Genomic DNA, 7029 nt, shown 5'->3' with positions numbered 1-7029 from the left:
GCCGAGATCCAGCCTGGAGGGGGGATCGTAACAAGGTGGTGGGCGTAATAGACGAAGCTGTCGATTAGCTGCCAGTGGTGGAACCGGTAGCCATGGAGATTGTCGCACCCATTGATAAACCTGGCTCCAAATGAAAACGGCAGCATTACGAACACTCGCCGTATTTTTACATATTTCACATGTCACGTGATAAAATAAATGGGGAGGGGAAGGGGCTGGAGTACAGCAGTATCAGGGAACCCGACTCCGATTCACTACAGTAAAAAACTAAAAGGCGGCACAAAAAAATACAGCCAGCTCCACTTCGTAAAAGCCGTCGAAACAGCGAAGCTGATGGCCCCTTCGTCAGTCTACTGCCTTTCCATGTTTTTTGCAAGTCTTTTCTAAGTTTTTCTGCTTTGTATCATTGCTATTAATTTGGCATTAGGATAAGCTATGGGGCGACGATATGTTCTTTCACAGCCGCGCTGGAACGCGCGTGGTGTTGTTGCCGTGGACCATTCGACCCGTCCGCTCCCCCAAAACGCGTGTTACTATCAAGGCTGCGCTGGAACGCAAGCAGCGTCGCAGACGGTGCTGCTGTGCATGACATGTCCGTGTCGACAAGGAAGTTTGGCGTAGTAATAGTGGCTCTCAATGAAGACGCACTGTTTTCTGTCTCCCAGGCGGGGACACGGCTCAGCGCCAGAAGTTTGGCGTGGCGTCGTTTCATGTACGCCGTCTCCCCATTAGAGCCAGCGTACGACTCTTCCAACGCCACCTCCAGGGCTCTGACTCTTCACACCCTCTCCCTCCGAGAAAGTCTCGCTACTCTCGGCAAGGCGCATCCTTTCCCCTTCATACCGAGCCTCACTCTCGCCACACCGAAAAGCCACGTGACTAGCGTTCCTCTCTCTCTACCAGCACCACTCTCTACTTGCCTCGCTAGTGCCACACTATCGAGCTCTGCTGAGTGTTAGACGGCTCATGGCGAGGGGCCGACTAAGAACAGCTTCACGGTTAAAAAAATAAATAAAATGTTTTTTTAATATACGAAGTCTGCTGCTCATGCAAATGGTCAAGCATAGAAACCATCTACAACGCATCTGCATAAGCTTGCGATGTAGGTTTCACAGAACAGCGAGTGCTCTTTCGGACTAATATTGCACATTACAAGCGATCGAATAGCACGGGGTAGGGTAGGGCGTTATATTTGAACCGAATCGTCAGCTTTGACTTCACGGTGATATGCGGATTAATGTCAAACCTGTAGTGGAAGTCTCGACATTAAATTTTCAAGTTCAAAGTGTACCTGTCATGGAAACTACAGTGCGCAAAATTCATCGAATTGAAATGCATAGCACATTTCGCTGTGAAGTGTCGGCCTCGCAACATACTCGTATACAAAAGTCCCGAGAACATGTGCTTAAGCTCTAAATGTGCATTTCTGCTCTGTTAGAGCATGAACTTTCTAATTTATTGGACAGGGGCGTAGCCAGGGGGTGGGGGTTGGGGGGTTCAACCCCCCCCCCGAAATTTTTCAGTTTTGCTTGCGGATATATACACGCGCACACACAAACGCACGCACGAACATACATAAAGTATGGTTGAACCCCCCCCCCCCGAAAAAAATTTCTGGCTACGCCCCTGTTATTGGAAACCTGTTTAGGCCACAAAAGCTACATCTTTAAGAGAGAGAGAGAAGGAATGTAGGAAAGCGAAGCGACAATTTATATTATTTCTTGGAAATTCGGTGTCCTAGCCACTTTCTTTTTCCATGTTACTTACTGCTGACCCCACCGACGATCACTTTACGGCGATTGTACCGACAGTACTATATAGTCGTGTATTTTGGCAAAGCCGGCGCAGTGGCTAAGTGGTTACGGTGCTTGGCTGCTGAGCCAAAACACGCGGTTTTGACACCAGCCACAGCGGTCGCATTTTCATGGAGGCAACATGCTAAAAACCCGCGTACTGTGCCATGTCAATGAATGTTAGAGAAACTCAGGGGGCCGAAATGATCCGGAGCCAATTACTACGACATCTCTCATAGCCTGAGGCGCTTTGAGACGTTAAGCTCCATAAACGAACCAACGTATCTTGGCAGAAAACACGTTCTTGCGCTATCTCTCCCGATACAGCTAAATTATTTCAGTCGTGTTTATGCAACCATTTTCACGTTGCCCTTAATCACAATTTGCCAGTCCGCAAGTTAGCAAGTCTAGCGGTCGTCGCACTCACCGGTCTTCGAGGTAGCCGCCCATCAAGTCGTGACAAAACATGACCCTCGGGGCCTGCCCATCACCTCGATTTACCTCACGCATTCGTTCCACGATGCACGGCTGTGGGTCCGTGAACGCCAGCAGTTCATCGAGCGTGTCGAGGGGCCTCACCTCGCCGTGAGCCATCGTAAACGTTCTAGGATGCCGCAGAAATTGTGACCACGCCGTGTCGTCAACCACCCTGGAGAAATTCCTCTTGGCTGTATATTTTAGAGGGCTCGAGCCGGTATTCCTCGCATGTGAACGGGCTGTTCAAACACGCGTAACCATCCAAAAGGCGTAGACCATAGGCTGTCCTGGCATCTTCTTTTCGAGCACGTTCGTTTGCTTGCTTGCTTGTTCCCTTTTGTTGGTTCTTACCCACTACGGGGGATCGGCCATGAAACCGGCGGTTAATTTTTTTAATAAAGAATGAGGAATAAATCAACTGCCGAAAGAATAAACGAAATTTTAAGAATTACTTGTCGATATGGAATAAAGAGCATAATAATACAACAATATGAGAAACAATGAACGAATGAATGAAAGGAAGTCTGGAGTACGAAATATTGTTCAGGAATAAGTTAACAAGGAATTCTTCGTGTCTCATTGAGAAATTCGCATAGGGCTGAGCAGACGTTCCTGTTGCTGAAGCCAGAGAAGACGTTACCCCACGTTCTATGAACGTTCCAACCGATGATGATAACCTCAGAAGCAAACGCACAACACGATGGGAGGGAGCGGTTATGGAGTTTAACGCGATAGCCTAAAAGAGTTCGCTTCGCAGAAATTCCGGTGTCGACGTCGGCGTCGGTGACGATGTTGTTAGTTGTGAGCGAAAAATCTTCATCTTGCCCGTGACCAAAAAGTCAAGAAAGATGCAAATAAAACTAAAAAATCACAGCATATGCACGAGGTGAATGATGGTGAGGTGGGCGAAGCTCCGGAGGTTATGGTGATACCGTTAATCCTCCGTGAGGTTCGCCCGATAACATCATCATGCAAACACGTGAGGTACGGTGAAGATATCGCTCCTGATGCCAGAAACCGCGGTGAGGTTATTATTGAACCAAAGTCGATCACACACGTCGCAACTGTGGCCAAACGAATGAGCGAGAAATTCCCGCTAGAACCACGCGTCGGCTCCTTGAATCTGAGACCGCTGGCGCCGCTTGGTCGCCGCTTCCCGCGCACGAGCACCATCAAGGTCTGCCAGGCGCCGCGCTCGCTTCGCCGCCGCTTCTCGGGCTCGCCTTTCGGGGTCCGCTGCTCGCAGTGCACGTTGCGCCGCGGCGTCATTGGCGCGCACCGTCTAGGGATCCGCCAGGCGCCGCGCTCGCTTCGCCCACCAACAATCCGACACGTACGGCGACGATCCAGGAGCCTGAGAGAGGCACTCGTTCCCCGCGCACCCAGGCACAGCCCGCGCAGCAGCCAATCGGAGAGTATCGGCACTTCCACCACCATCTAGTGGCGATCCACACAACCGCACTATTGCACACACTTCTATTGGACTAACGCCATCTACGAAATGAGACGAGAAATGGTGATGACGACACAGATTGTTTACAGCGCCATCTAGAATATCATCACACAACTGCAGTTTGTATGTACTTCTATGAGACAGCGCCATCTATTATACTATTCGGGAGATACTGCCGGTTACGCCTGACGCGTGACAAGGTTAGACTAAGAGGGGCTACGCGCCTATTAATAAAAATCTTCCGGCTCGAGTGAAAATCAAACCCAGGCCGTCTGCGTGACAAGCACGCGTTCTACCACAGAGCGACGCTATTTCTTAGAGAACCTCAGGCACTTCAACCTTTTCCATCTATCTATCTATCTATCTAGCCGCCTACGTCTGGGCGCTCTCCTGGTCGTGTCCATAACTTGTAACATACAAAAATTGGCATAGCAGGGGACAAGTCTATGACGAACACGACTCACTGATCATGACACGAATAACGCAAAATACCTGTCGTGTACGTCATGAAACTCTTCCTTTCAGTCACGTGTGGAACATACCCGTATACCAGAGTTCATATTATGCGGGCATGTGCCACAGGTGATACAGAGTCCCAACCAACACAGTAACCACGAACACACGCATTGAGAAACAAGGAAAGTGATAATAATAATAATTGTTGCGGTTTTATGTCGCAAAACCACGATATGATTATGAGAGACGCCGTAGAGAAAGAAAGGCTCCGGAAATGTTGACCATCGGGTATTCGTTAACGTGTACCGAGATCGCGCAGTACACGAGCATCTAGCATTTTGCCTCCATCGAAATGCCACCGCCGTGGCCGGGATCGAACCCGCGACCTTTGGGTCAACAGCCGAGCACCGTAACTGCTACACTACCGCGGCGGGCTCAAGGGGAGTTGAGAAGCTGAAGACAGAACACCCCTGGAAGACGCTCAACTACCATCCACTCGTCCACGTGGTCCGCAACGTGGATTACGTAGATTACGCATAAACTGGGGTCAATGCTTCCTACAATAAATCTGCTGAGAGAACCAGGCCTCTCATCATTACCGGTGACTTCTACATTGACATATAAAGAACCAACAACACTTGGTCCTTATACTACGTGAAAGACGGCTTGGAGAGGGCGTCAAAAGACCTCGCTGCCACGTCCACGACAGCAGGCATCATAGGTCATTTCATCGTAAGAGGGATCCAGGATTTCCACCAGCTGCACTACACTTAGACTCCTCACAGCCGCGATCACGAACGAATCCGATTAACACGTCCGGTCCAGCTGCTGGTGCTGACTGATCACGGTGATGATGACCTTGTTCAAGAACTGTCAAGAACCCCTCTGCGCATACACAAGGGGTCGTGAAACGCGATTGCGTTCTCCGCCATAACGGACACGTATAAGCATACAAACTGTAACTGTGACTGTACGTACGTGCAGTGCGCCTGCGCGTGTGCACTCGGCTGTGTATATATCTAGGAAACTTTCTGAATCAAGCTTAGTTGCGAGTAACGCCTGTCCTGCGCACCTGTGTTTCTTCTTTGGACTGTTCGGATTCGTGCTATCCAGTATTGAAGAATATAAGCACTACATATCAGCTTACCATGTCGGTGTTGTTAACACCCATGTTTGCTGTTGGCATCGTCACGCACCGTAAACAACTGGTTATATAATACATATGCAACTCTTCAATATATGAGTGTGCGCATACCACTTCCACATTTCTCTAGCGTCCTTCCGTAACGTTTCGCTTAATGTGAAAAATTACGCCGCAGTCACCGTCCCGCGCATGCTTCGCATAACATCGATTCCCACGGTACGTGGGATCTGCCAAAATTTTCTTGAAACTGGTTCGGAAAACCACATTATGTGAATGTCATGTGGTGGAATGAGTCTCCTTAACGCTTGTAATATTGCGAGGCAGAAGCGCAGAATCGCGCGAGGCATCAAAACATGTGAATTGCGCAACGAGTGGGTGTTTTAAACGTGCACCCACTACAAAGCGCTCAGACGTATTTAATCATCATCAGCAGCAAAAGCACCAACAAAGTGAACAGCTGTAGGTTCGCGTGTTGCCTCACGAACGCGCAGTGGGCTCTCCGCTCATTCGCAAAATGCATAATTTTATGGCGTAGTGGGCACTTAACAACTGCACTTGCAGCAGGCATTCTAGGATACTTTGAAACGGCCAATGCTACGCGCACAGCCGTTCGTTACCTTACGGCACGGTTGAGGCATGCACCGAGAACCAAAACGAGGCTATCGTTTGAGAAGGCGATGCGCACGGGGCCCGATAACGCTATCGCACTGTACTCTCGAAGGCAAAGCTCAAGTATACTTTACTTTTTTTCGAAAGTGAAATGCACTCGCACGCAGATTCAGTACAGTTAGACAACTAAAATGTCCTTTCTTCTCGTATGGAGATGCCGTCACAAATGCGAAGCACTAAGTAATTGTACAAGGCAGTTTCTGCCTTAAAGAAAGAAGGCCACTTTTCAAAACGTTGCTCTAGCGACACCCCCAGTTGAAGAATTTTCCACAAAGAATTCAGAACTCATTTTTAATGCACATACATGAGGTACCGGCCTTTTCCAAATGAATATTCGGAGGTAAATATAAGCACCTTACCAATACGAAATACCATTTTGGCTGAATTTCTATTTGCTAATATACATCATTTTGTTGACTGAATATTATACTGAAGTAGGCTGTGGAGGAAGTGACTGGCTGTGCGTTTTTCTGGAACATGCGCGTCTTTCACCGTCTATGCATTTCAGTGAGAAGAAACATGTCCAGCGGTGAGTCACTGCAAATAGTTGGCGCGAGACATCGCGTGGAATGAGTATTTATGCCGAAGCCTTTTTTTGAGAGCTGGTTGGAGTGCATCCCAAAATAAGCCTGCATCTCTGCGGCTTTTGAAAAATGCTCATTTGTTTCGGGCACGTTACTCAGGGGACAATAAATCGACGAAACGAATATGTCTCTCGAACGTAGTCAGATCTTCACGGCAATGCTTCAGAATGTAATTTAAAGGAAAACGTTTTTTGTCCGTCGGTGGTGGCAGCAGAATTTTACGCACTCATCATACCCTGGCAGTCCAGAGTATGTTGCGCAATAAAGTGCTGGCAGAAACAACGCAGATGTTAAACCTTTATTAAGACGTTTCCGTGACACACGGTAAAATATTCATTCGAAAACCGCGCTGTTAAAAAACGAACACAGAAATACACCTTCTTCTATAAATGCCACAGCCATGGTTGGTTGGTTGGTTGAAAACATTATTTGGGTCCTGCAAGGCGCGCGTCA

This window comes from Rhipicephalus sanguineus, chromosome 1 (assembly GCF_013339695.2).
Source record: "Rhipicephalus sanguineus isolate Rsan-2018 chromosome 1, BIME_Rsan_1.4, whole genome shotgun sequence".
NCBI classification, from domain to species: Eukaryota; Metazoa; Arthropoda; class Arachnida; order Ixodida; family Ixodidae; genus Rhipicephalus; species Rhipicephalus sanguineus.
Note: the sequence above shows the minus strand (reverse complement) of the source record.